The sequence below is a fragment of the Coccinella septempunctata genome, chromosome 1, assembly GCF_907165205.1.
Source record: "Coccinella septempunctata chromosome 1, icCocSept1.1, whole genome shotgun sequence".
Taxonomy (NCBI): domain Eukaryota; kingdom Metazoa; phylum Arthropoda; class Insecta; order Coleoptera; family Coccinellidae; genus Coccinella; species Coccinella septempunctata.
In genome coordinates, this window is record NC_058189.1 from 55,984,492 (window position 1) to 55,997,664 (window position 13,173).

The 13,173-nt window shown below is 35.0% G+C and overlaps 5 non-coding genes across 5 annotated transcripts; 3 read left to right on the top strand and 2 right to left on the bottom strand.

Moving 5' to 3' along the window:
• The first annotated feature begins 221 nt into the window (after nucleotides 1-221).
• On the top strand, nucleotides 222-334 carry Trnal-caa. The gene is made up of 2 exons: nucleotides 222-259; nucleotides 290-334. It is a non-coding gene; the product is annotated as a tRNA-Leu (tRNA).
• Nucleotides 335-1,998: 1,664 nt separating this feature from the next.
• Trnal-caa lies at nucleotides 1,999-2,111 on the top strand. The gene is made up of 2 exons: nucleotides 1,999-2,036; nucleotides 2,067-2,111. It is a non-coding gene; the product is annotated as a tRNA-Leu (tRNA).
• Nucleotides 2,112-5,958: 3,847 nt separating this feature from the next.
• On the bottom strand, nucleotides 5,959-6,071 carry Trnal-caa. The gene is made up of 2 exons: nucleotides 6,034-6,071; nucleotides 5,959-6,003 (listed from the first exon to the last, which is right to left on the bottom strand). It is a non-coding gene; the product is annotated as a tRNA-Leu (tRNA).
• A 958-nt stretch (nucleotides 6,072-7,029) lies between these two features.
• Nucleotides 7,030-7,142, bottom strand: Trnal-caa. The gene is made up of 2 exons: nucleotides 7,105-7,142; nucleotides 7,030-7,074 (listed from the first exon to the last, which is right to left on the bottom strand). It is a non-coding gene; the product is annotated as a tRNA-Leu (tRNA).
• Nucleotides 7,143-9,718: 2,576 nt separating this feature from the next.
• Trnal-caa lies at nucleotides 9,719-9,831 on the top strand. Its single transcript has 2 exons — nucleotides 9,719-9,756; nucleotides 9,787-9,831. It is a non-coding gene; the product is annotated as a tRNA-Leu (tRNA).
• Nucleotides 9,832-13,173: the final 3,342 nt, after the last annotated feature.

Sequence of the window (13,173 nt, forward strand, 5' to 3'; positions counted from 1 at the left end):
AACACTCGGTACAACCCCAATATGACATTTCGCACCTGAGTGTATGAGGATGTATCTTTCACTCCCATAAGTATTACCTGTTCGAATAATTCATATACCTATTACACTATTATGTTCATATTTGGTGCAAATGCATTCCTCCTAAACTTACATTCATTGTAAATTCTCCTTTTTTGTCCACAACAGCGTCAGAACCCTAGCTGATCCACATTGAAATATATGTCAGGATGGCCGAGCGGTCTAAGGCGCCAGACTCAAGGTTACTTGCCTGTTTCACAGGTTTCGGGCGTTCTGGTCCTCTCTGAGGGCGTGGGTTCGAATCCCACTTCTGACAAAGCTTTTTATTCGAACAGCAATTCATGATTTGTGAGCTTTGGTAAGAGTTCATAAAACTCAGGATTTCAGTTGTTGGGACCTTCTCATCGACCTCTTCCTTGTGTATAGATTTCTTTGCTTCTTTACTAGGTACAATTTCTTCGTGAATACTGGATAATTTACTATTTACTACTATATTATGATTCTTTGATGATGCCTATGATCATTTCATCAATTTCATTGCACATTCCTCCAACTGCGCAGTAGCAGAGTAGCAGTAACGCCACGAATTTCTTCGTGAATATCATCAAGTTAATGGCCTTTCAGAAAAAATGAGAAGAATCGGTTCGAAGTTCAACATACGAACTGTTTTTAAAACGCAAAATGATTTAAGATCTATATTAACAAAAACTAAACCTTTGAACGAAAAACAAAAATCAAAAAATTGTATTTACAACATACCCTGTATTTGTGGTAAAACTTATACAGGTGAAACGTCCAGACCTCTAGAAATAAGAAAACGCGAACATAAAAATAATATTAAAAATAGAGAAATTAATCGATCACAAATCGCAGATCACATTTGTTCTAATACGGGAGACCACATGATGGATTGGGACAACACTAAAATTCTAATGACAGAACCAGACCATTTTAAACGAAAAATTAAAGAGTCTACGTGTATTCTATTAGATCAAGATAATAATTTGGCAAATTGTTCGGTAGGAATAGATCATATGTGGATCAATTTACTAAAGAAGGAACTGTCATCCGGTAATTTCAAAATTAAATGAATCAACGTTTCTGTGCAGTCTCTGTTTCTGTGTGTTGACAATTAATGTCAGACAAAAAGCGACAATTCAGAAGATTTTTTAAAAAGTAGATTTTTTCGTCTGATGAAGGAGTCTGATATAGACTCCGAAACGTCACAAAGAATTATAATTTCAACGTTTTTTATTTTGAGTTCATTGTCAGGCAACAATTTTTTCTAGTTAATTTGCTCCTGACAAATTAGTGCAAGAATTTACGCAGGAGCAAATCGTTGATTTCATTTTTAATTGATTTTTTTTCAGAGATTGGGAGTGAAAACCCTAAAAAGTTTATGAAGAGATCATCAAGTTGGTTTCACACATGGAAGTCCTTTTTTTTCATTATGCAAATTTTAATGTTGGAATACTAGTGAACACTGAGTATCGTGGAATAATATGTATTCCATTTCCTTTATGAGCGTGTAAGGATACTTTATACTTTTTATAAGTAGGAGATATCCCAACACGCTCTTTCAATAACATATTCGATGGCCAAGTTCAAGGATGCCCTAGACATAGAGAAATGGACTGAGCAATGCCAGCATGAAATTCTATAAATTATATATGGATATATAATATATCCATATCAATACTCTATGAATCCTAGATCTGTAGAAGAAAAAAGGAAAGCCGTGTTTTTGGTTCTTACGACTTTTTCTGAAACATTCCGTTGGATAGGTAAACCTTATCCTGACAATATCGAACACAACAAAAAAAGAATTATCCAATTTGGTGTTCTCATTTGAACGTTATGTGCTTACATAATATCCATAAGTTCCCTTTTATTTATATAGATTCTCTTTACTGAGCAATTACATCACTAGCTATAATTTAACCTAGAAATAAATAGAGTAAACGGAGTAACGGACAATATGTCAGGATGGCCGAGCGGTCTAAGGCGCCAGACTCAAGGTTACTTGCCTGTGTCACAGGTTTCGGGCGTTCTGGTCCTCTCTGAGGGCGTGGGTTCGAATCCCACTTCTGACAGACACTTTTTGTTATGAAAATACATGATGAACTTTGGAAACAGGCCAAAGATAATAGAGAGTTGAAGTGCAGCCATGAACGTAAACGTTAACGTTATAATTGACATCTACGCATGCTCATTCGTCCGTTTTTAACGTTAACGTTAGCGTCAGCTTTACGGCCTACGTAAACTAGCGGTCTCCCACGTATACCTTAAACATCGACGTACGTTAACCGAACGTTAAACGAGTAGCACCGATGACTTGCGAATGGCCGAATTTTGATTGTTAAATGCAATTCTCGATAACCTCAAACTGTCATTGTTTACATTTCCTGTGTATTTTCTCATAATGAACGAAAATTATAGGAAATCAGCAGTGATTTGAAAGTTATCAAAAGGATTAAGTTAAATTACTGTGTTATCAGATTACATTCAGTACATAAGGAAATAGCTGAAACTACACTGCAATTCTGATGTCTCTAACACTTGAACATTTCATTGATAATAAAATACTTTCAAGCTAAAAATTCTCTTTATTAGGCATATAAATCATTAGAACATCAATATTCCAAATGTTATTTCAGCTGTCGGAGCTCAATATTAGATAAAAGAGAGTTCACGCGAAACGAAAGCAAAATCAAATTGATAGGTTATGTTTAACGTCTGACGTTTCATGATGACAGCACTTCAACTCAAATTTCATTACAACACGTAAACGTTATATCTGACGTTATTTCTCACGTTAACGTTTACGTTCAGGCTAACGTTCTGTGCGCACTTCAACTCTCTAATATTGTTAGAGGATTCGGAAACCGTTATCTGTGAGCGAAAATCGAAAATTGTCAATCGTGCATTTGACAAGAGTGTGGTTAACCTCGATCACAGACAATGGCGAGTGGTGCATAGTACCAAATCATCGATAGCCAAGAGTAATGTTTTTGCGTCGGTATATTCAACAATATTTATTTTACAAACACGATGCGAAAATTTCATATTGCTTTATTCTTTCCCAACCTATTTTTTGTTCGAAATGCAATGAAAAGTTTTCAGATATCGATTTTCAGGCAACAATTTTTTCTAGTTGATTTGCTCATGACAAATTAGTGCAAGAATTTACGCAGGAGCAAATCGTTTATTTTACTTTTTTAATTGATTTTGTTCCAGAGATTGGGAGTGAAAACCATAAAAAGTTTCAGAAAAGTTTTCGTTATGTTGCACATTTTTTCGTGGGAAATAAACAATTTGGGAAATATTTTTAAATTCATACATATTTGATTTGTTGGTACGCAGATTATGAGGACTAAATACTAATTGAATATTTGATAGTTGAAAACAAATGTAGGACATTTGCAGCAATCTTGTGTAGTAGGTATCGATCGAAAAATTTGTGGTGATAGAATATTGAAGAAAATTATTTTTGAGGAAAATGCTTTGTTGTTGTATGTCGTTTAATTCTGATGAAATTAGTCATTAAATCTATGACTGCTCCTTGCACTATACCTCAATACCCCACAGATAATATTTTCTCATTATCATCGCAAAACTATCGAGATTGAGAGTTTGGAACAAATTAGTTTCGAGTGTGCTGTGCATTCCTAAATATGATGTATTATACGAAACGAAAGTACCATTTATAAAGCCTGGATGTTTGACAGGCTAAAATAATTTTATCACGCCTTCGTTGATGAACTCATTAAGTAACTAATTATATATTACGTCGAGTTACCTAACAAACGGGATTTTTCTCACTTGTCGGAAGACGGCTATTGGTTTTCCATTAAGGTTATGTCTAAATTGTTCGGAGATTAAGGCTGAAATTGTTCTGCCTACACCTGTACCGAATACTCATGCGGGCACCACCAAACTAATTATGACTGGGATGAAATATTCTATATGACAGAAAATTCCTCATTACTCCTCCTCGAAGTCATCTATCATGATGCGAAAACACTTCGAAGGCTAGATCAACTCGAACATGAAGGGTTTCAGTATGGATTTTGGAAGAAGGAGTAGTTAATAGGCAATAATTGAGATGTTTTCATTCCCTTTCCAAGCCCGACTTCATCGAAGCATGATGGGAATAGAGAAGACGATTGAAAATTGGTAGTTTTCTTTCATTTGTTCTATTCTCACATACGAGGAAGTATTGATATCTAGTTATCCTAGACCAGTTCCATTAATAAAAAAAATATTGCGTTACCATAGCAACGAACAACTCAACAAGTGTCAGTATGAAGTTTGAGGTCTGATTTTATTAGACGAATTGGGTAAAACGGATATCTGAAGCACTGAATATTTCATACGAACGCGTTCCTCATATAGTTCACGTCAATTTGGACGTGAGAAAAATTGCTGCAAAATTGCTCTCCAAATGTGTGAATATTGACCAAAAGCGTTCAGGGTAGAAGCATCGCGTTCGATCTGTGCTCGATTTGAAAACGATGTAGACTTCTTAAACCGAATTGTTACTATCGATGAGACTTAGATACATTTCTACGATACAGAAACAAAGCAAAAATCGATGGAATGGCGACACTCTGGTTCTCCAAGACCTAAGAAGTTTCGTATCCAAAAATCTGCTGGAAAAATTCTTCCTTCAGTTTTTTGGGATTGCCATGGAGAAATCATGATTGTTTTTTTGGATAAGGGTAGAAGAATAACCGGAGATTACTATTTGACATTACTGACCACTCTACGGGAAAAAATTAAAGGGAAAAGACGCGAAAAGCTGTCCAAAGGTGTTTTGTTCTTGCAGGACAACGCCCCTGCACACAAATCTCATGCTAGCATCTAAAAAGTTCGTGATTTAGGGTTTGAATTCCTAGAACACCCTCCTTATTCACCAGATTTGGCTCCACCCTATTATCATCTCTTTCCTCAACTGAAAAAAAGTATAAAAGGTCGTAAATTTTCTGCCAACGACTAGGTAATAAAAGCTGTGGAGGTCTGGTTTGCAGAACAAGAAGAAACATTTTTTTTAAAGGTCTAAAAACACTGCAAGTTCGCTGTAATAAATGTATCCAATTAAGAGGAGAATATGTTGAGTAATAAAATATTTTGACATTGAAATTTTGTTTGGTTCTATAGTAGGCTAAGAATTTTTCAATATATCCTCCTATGAAAAATATAAAATATTTTGAAATGAAATCGAAATCAATTATTTCCATAATACAAGGTAATTATCGTTTCAACTTTCATTTCCTAACAGTACACTGCAGATTTCACTTTGGTCCATTTTTGGTCTATCAGTTGGTGGCAACCATTATCTCATGGAGAATGGGGCAAGGATAATCTGGCTGAATTTTTGTAAGATAAAGTGAAGGTATAAGAAAATTATCAGCTACATTTTTGATAACCATACCATTCGGCGTATGATACAAAGGCTTAAGGAAAAACTTCAGTTGAAAACCCTGTCTCCCTGTGAGTAGTGTAGTGATGAAAAATTTGTTTGCAGAATGAGCTTTTAATGCTGAAGGGCTTTTTTCCATTGACATGAAAATTCCTTCATTCTCTCACCATCTCGAAATTATGACTGAAACAAAAAAACAGAACAGAAAACGAGAAAGAAAAAGTAAATAATACAGCCTTCATCAAACTAATTCGAAGACTTGATGAACACTAAGGAAAAAATATTTAATTATCAGAAATCCCTTCAGTAATAATATACCAAATCCTGCTTTTGACATGGAGGGCCTTTCTACCAGGTTCAGTCTTCCAAGTGATGATTCTTCAGTTGTTCGAGGAACGCTACCCCCATATATTGGGGAAAAATCTGCCATAGATTCGTCACAAAGAGCGATCCTCTAATAATACTAGTTTTGTACTGTTGTTTTCAAAGTTCATCATGTTTTCTCAACAAAAAGTGTCTGTCAGAAGTGGGATTCGAACCCACGCCCTCAGAGAGGACCAGAACGCCCGAAACCTGTGATACAGGCAAGTAACCTTGAGTCTGGCGCCTTAGACCGCTCGGCCATCCTGACACGTTGTCCGCTTAAGCTACTTATTTCGTTGTTGCATTGTAGTTAGTGACGTAACTGCTCAGTACAGATAATGCGCTATAAAATTGGCGAAAATAGCATAACATCCTCAAAGAATGAACTCGGTCATGATTTTCTAAACTAGAGGGAGTTTATTCTGAGTACCTAATGAAAATTGTGTAAAAAAATTTGTTTCAATTTACATTTACCGAGGTTTTCGATTAACTACTTAGAATTATTTAAATTAGGGATGATAATACAATAATCTATTATTAATATGAGCTGAAATGGCTATCCTTAATCACAAACTGGCCCTGTGATTGAAAAAAATTGTTCGAAAATTGGCAATTTTAGGTTTTTTCATAAAATTCTAATTATTTTGGAAACGGTACATTTTCGATGAACTAATGTTGGTGTCATTCGATATTATTTGGTCTACTCTATCGTGCTGTGAAATTTGATTCACTAGTTTTGTGACACACTGTATGTGCAACATAACAGAAAACTATTCATTGCATTTCGAACAAAAAATGGGTTGTGAAAGAAAGCAGCTATGTGCAGTGTTCGCATCGTTTTTGTAACATAATTATTGTTGAATATACTGATTACTGACGTCAAAAACACTGCTCTCAAATTTGATTCAGTACTACCCACCACTCACCACTGTCTGTGATCGGGGTTAACCATACTCTTGTCAAATTCACGACTGATGTATAGATTTGTTTACATTTTCGTTCGGTGAATTTAAAAAATCTCGAACTTCTGAGGCTGTTTTTTCCGATCTGGCTCCAAGGTGGGTAGTATTCGCTGAGCACGCTTCGGTTATTCTTCTTTTTTCGTTTGACATTTTTCGCGGTCCTTAATATGCAGCGGTTCGCTCCTACAGATAGGGGCTTGTTTCCCAATCCTATTTTTGGACTGTTTCCAAAGTTCCTCATGTACTTTCTTAACAAAAAGTGCCTGTCAGAAGTGGGATTCGAACCCACGCCCTCAGAGAGGACCAGAACGCCCGAAACCTGTGATACAGGCAAGTAACCTTGAGTCTGGCGCCTTAGACCGCTCGGCCATCCTGACATGTTGTCCGTTTAAGCTATTTATTTCCATGTTGCATTGTAGTTAGTGATGTAACTGCTCAATAGGGATAAATGTGCTTCAAATTTAGGGAAAACAGCATATACAGTATCCTCAAAGAATGAACTTGGTCATGGAATTTGTTATTGACTGAGCGTGTTGGGATATCTCATACTTAAAAAGTATATAAAGTATCCTTACACCCTCATATAGGAAAGAAGGTAGATATTATTGGATGATACTGAGTCTTCACTAGTATTTCAACATGAAAATTTGCAGAATCATGATTTGAAACACTTGATGATGATGTTCAAGAAGAAATTTGAGGCGTTACTGCTACTGCGCAGTAGGGAGAATATGTAATAAAATTGATGAAAGGATCATAGCATCACTTAAGAAATATATGATAGTAAATAGTGAATTAGGTACATTTGATTGACTTCAATTAATATCATAGGAACAATCAATTGTAGATGATAACAACAAAAACGGTAGACCAGGCTTCTTCCTCTTAGAGTTTTAGCCCCTGCATCAAACAATGGATACCGTGGAATTCTTGCTATTTTTAATTGGAATAGTGACTTTTTGAAATTTTCGACGACTTAAGACAAAATCTACAGCGTTCTAACAGGAGGCTCCTTCTTTCAGCTCTCAACCCCTCATAAACAACCAATTCACGGAAGTCGACTCTGATCAAATATCTCATGGTCTGAGTGGCCATAGGCGAGTTTTCAGCATACACACTCCATAGGTAGGTACCGATAAAACGCCATTATGCCAGGCATAACGACCAACTTTGTGCGACCACTCGTTTTACTGCGCCATAACGCTTCTGTAATCCCAACCGAGTACGTTGTCGAATTAATTGGACGCCTCTTGATAGGGTGTCATTGCAGCGACAAAATTAACTTTCATGAAACACCCGAAAGAAAAAATATCAAACCACATCAAATCGAGGATGAGATGAGAAAGCTGAATCGATCCTACACGGAACGGTATTTAATTGAGTTAATTAGATTATGGTGAACTTTCGCTAATGAGTCGATCATTTTTCTTCGTTCATCGGGAATGGCTCAATTATGGCTGGAATATTGAACTAACTTCGGGGAAATCAGTCTTCGGAAAAAGATTCAGGTGATATTTTCGTTTCCCTTTTTTCGAGCTTGTTCCTGTAGGAACGAGACTAACGAGAGCGAATTTCGGTTGACTGCGTTAATGGGTGAAATGTGGTCGATGGTTTCGGAGTTATAGGCTGTATTCGGGTTCGACTTTTGGACGATCCGAGAATTGTTCTAAAACTGTGCAAAACTGTTGCGCCGTAGTATAAAATCCCCTGCGCAGTTCTAGAACCATTCTCGGACTGTCCGAAAGCCGAACCCGAATACAGCTATAGAGATCTCCGATGAAAACTAAATTCTGAAATTAAGAAATTATTCGACAGATAACGCTTAAACTTTGCTAAAATCTTGAGAACTTTCTTTTAGAGCTAAGTTCTAGTTTTGAACTCGACTGAATCTGTATTTTTGGGAATATTGGTAACATATTTATTTGTGGTTGCCAAGCATAGTTTGATTCAGTACCTTGATTGGTGGCCACCCTGGATATGAATTTGAACAAATGCTCCTGATTTCTTAATTTAGCGAAACTTTTTACGATTTTAGTATTTTAATTCTGAACTCAATTTGAGTTATAACACTGATCGATAAAAAGTATATACATATCTACCCACAAATATACAAAAATGTTCCAGCTATTAGTGTATAGGTACATATTTTTATTCTAATATCAAGCACTAAGAATAATAGGTCAATTAATAAGGTTTTCTTGGAGAGAATCAGCTGAAGAAAGTGGTGAACTTAGAAGTATATCTATCTGATTCAAAACAAGGGAATTTATGAAAACTATCATTTTTTTCGATTCGGCTTAGATAAAGAGATAAAGCCATTTTAAGTTTTCATTATGAGCAATGCCACCTTTAGAAAAAGAAAATTCTCTTGAGAACAATAAGCTAAATTTATGACACAACACATCTGTTGAACTTTTAAAGAGAGTTGCATTAACCAAAATACTCAAGTTTTCGAATTTTCCAGAAATTTTTTATATTCGAATATCAAATACCTAGGAGAAAATATGAAAAATACTAATTATTTTAACTGGTAAAATTCATTCATTATTGAGCGTTCAACTCAATTGGGTTCTTCGAATTTCTGGTATTTTTATTGTATGTGAAGGTACCAAATAAGGTACATAGGTGGAAACAAATTTCCGGAGAAGATGCGTCATGATGAATGAAAACTTGAAAACTATATTTAGAAAATAATTCCACTCGATCGAATCATTTTTGAAATATGTATAGCTCAAAATTAATTTTTAATATATATTTTTAACTGTGCCGAATTGGAAAAAATGCAGACTAAAAAAAGTGTTTTTTCTCAATAATGAGATAAAAAATTTCTCTTCAGTGTTATTCCATAATTTCTCCTTGCAATTCCTATCAAATATAATGAAAGTTCTCAATAGTAACTTCAAAATAAAGTAGATTATTATGCAAGACTTGACAATTGAACTAATTGTAGCATGTCAGGATGGCCGAGCGGTCTAAGGCGCCAGACTCAAGGTTACTTGCCTGTATCACAGGTTTCGGGCGTTCTGGTCCTCTCTGAGGGCGTGGGTTCGAATCCCACTTCTGACAAACGTTTTGCTATGATATAAACGAATTAAAAGACAGCTTTTGAACAAACGATTAAAAAATAGATAGGGGTACCTAAAGCGCAAGGGTTTTACCATTAGTTGCTATTTGTAATGCAAATGAATTCGATAATTACATAGGATATTAGTCTACCAGCAATTTTCTCTTTGGTAAGTTTCGAAGGAAGCTATGTATGTATACCAAATATTGGCAGGTTAAGGGCATTCACATGACCCAATTTCATATTCAAGAAAGGTCTTGAAGAAAATTCATGTTCGCCATATAAAATATTATGGAGATATTAATTTATTTACATAAATAAGATGAAAATTAATAATCCATGGTTGTTTCTTCGAAATAATAATATGAGAGATTTGTGAACAACACAATTAATGTCAAATAAAAACCAAAAATTCATTTCATTAAAATTTTCTGAAATTGATTTTCGTCTATGAGGGACTCCGAAAAGTTATATAATTATTATTTCAAAGTTCTTTCACCAGTTCATTCTCAGGCAACAATTTTTTCTACTTAATTTGCTCCTGACAAATCAATTTAAGAATTTACGCAAGAGAAAACGTTTATTTCTATTTTTTTTAATTGATTTTGTTCCAGAGATTGGGAGAGAAACCCCTTAAAAGTTTCAGGAAATGCAGAATCCTCCCAGAATAAATTTCAATCAACACAAGAAGAATTCAAGAAAAATTTTTCCTTCTCTGTAATACAAAACAATACTATATAATTGATCAGGTTTAACGCTGAAATGTTTGGAGGAACTCTGTTTTTATCACGTACTACTTCCAGAAGCTGGAAAGGATCACTCAGCTGTCCCGATATGAAATATAGCATTCGAAACATTTTTTTTGTTGATCCTCATCGATTATGGTCAACTTGTTAACCACAACACGTGTTAACGAGGCTTCCAAACAATTTTGTTACCCGTGTCAAACGCCTCGTCACTAAATAATCAATGCTGTCACTTCTTATTTTATGAGGGAGCTTAACTCTAGCAAAGAATACAACTACCGGATAGTTTGCAACAACCGTGTCATGTGGATTGGGTTACACTGATGGAATTTCCTCAATTGTTCGTCAGTCTATTGTTTTTTGTCTAGTTTTCAACTCACTTTGAAAATATTTATATCATCGAACATTGCATGCGTTCAATAAAAATATTCATATTTTATATAGCTCGCAAGATACTTGTGAAAATTTAATACCTTGAAGAGAGTTTCAATTCTAGCAAATCACTACACTCATAGGGAAATGTGTTATTTCCTAGTCCTTTCCACCTAATCCCCATTGAATTAACCTTTGACCTCCTCTGACCTCTGATAAAACTTTCATCTCTCACACATGTTATATTGTTTGCATGTTAAAAATACGAGGTTGTATTGATATCTAGTTAGCCTAGACCAGTTCCATGATAAAAAAAATAGCGTTACTATAGCAACGAAAAATAACACATTAAAAGTTTCAGTGTGAAGTTTGAGTTCAAAAAAGTAAACCAGAGTAACGCAATCAATTAAAGGAAAGAAGATGTCCAAATCGAAAAATTGGAGTATCGAGCCATCATCAAGTAGCTGTATTTAAAAGAGGTAAGCAGATTTACGAAGATATGCTTAATACCCTTGGTGATCAATGTCCTTCGTATACGACCGTGAAAAATAGGACTGCAAGCTTCAAAAAAAGTAAATTTTCCATTGAAGATGATGACCGATCGGGAAGGCCAGTTTCTTTGTCAGTCCCCCAAAATATCGATGCAGTTCATGACATGATTTAATCAGACCGTCGAATTGGACTAAAACGGATATCTGAAGCACTGAATATTTCATACGAACGCGTTCATCATATGGTTCACGTCCATTTGGACAAGAGAAATATTTCTGCAAAATAGATCCCCAAATGTTTGAATGTTGACCAAAAGCGTGCAAGGGTGGAAGCATCGCGTTCGATCTGTGCTCGATTTAAAAACGATGTAGACTGAAATATTACTATGAATGAGACTTGGGTACATTTTTACGATCTAGAAACAAAGCAACAATCGATGGAATGGCGACACTCGTGTTCTTGCTTAAGTTTTTTGAAATTGCCATGCAGTAATCATGATTGATTTTTTGGATAAGGGTAGAACAATAACCAGGGATTACTATTCGACATAACTGACCACTTTACTGGAAAAAATTGAAGAGAAAAGACGCGGAAAGCTATCAAAAGGTGCTTTGTTTTTTCAGGACAACAGCCCTGCACACAAATCTCATGTTGCCATTAAAAAAATTCGTGATTTAGGGTTTGAATTACTATAACATCCCTCTTATTCACCAGATTTGACTCCATCCGTCTATCATCTCTCTCCTCAACTGAAAAAAGTTTAAAAGGTCGTAAATTTTCTTCCAACGACGAGGTTAAAAAAGCTGTGGAAGTCTGGTTTGCAGAGCAAGAAAAATCATTTTTTTTGAAAGGTTTAGAGACGTTGTAGATTCGCTGTAATAAATATATCCAATTAAGAGGAAAATATGTTGAGTAATAAAATATTTTGACATTGAAATTTTGTTAGGTTCTATAGTAGGCTAAGAATTTTTCAATATATCCTCGTATATTGATTATTATCAAAAGAATATAAAAAGTATAGCAGTTACTCTGGATTTGCAACAAAAAAGTTCCTTTACGGCCGTTTTCAATAATCCTATCTATCCGTTGTTTCAGTTACTGAAGATAGAAAATGCATATGATTTCGTTTCTATGATCTATCTGTAGATATATTTTAGAATGGTTACCAATGGTTACTAATCGTCAGTAAGTGAAACGATGGACAGATAGGTTTATTGAAAACGGCCGATAGAGTATGGTCTAATTATTTCCCGTTGTGAAGTTACTCAAGACAGCAATCTTTCACACCATTTACAATTGCTTCCACATAGATCTTTGTGTCCTCTAAGGTTAATATCAAGAAAAGTATTTTTGCGGGAATGAGCACAGAATATTTTGGAATTTACTAGAAGATTTGATGTGTGTTTTAACGTTTGATATTTGTAGTTTACGACTGATGCTTTTGATCCACGTTTTGATTTAAAAAAAACTCTAATTCATAGAGACCTGATGAAGATGATAAAATCTGCGAAACTTCGCCAAGTATAAAAGTTTTTTCTGTCCTTATTCCCGCAAAAATACTTTTCTTGACAAAACATAACTTGAAAAACTATCATCTCAATCTTACTCAAAATTCATTATACACCAAAGTAATGCCTTGTTTCAGGTGAAAATAAAATATTGAATAACTTCACACCGTAAGATAATTGGACTATTTTCTATAAAAACTTTTTTGTTGCAAATTTCCTGAGGAAT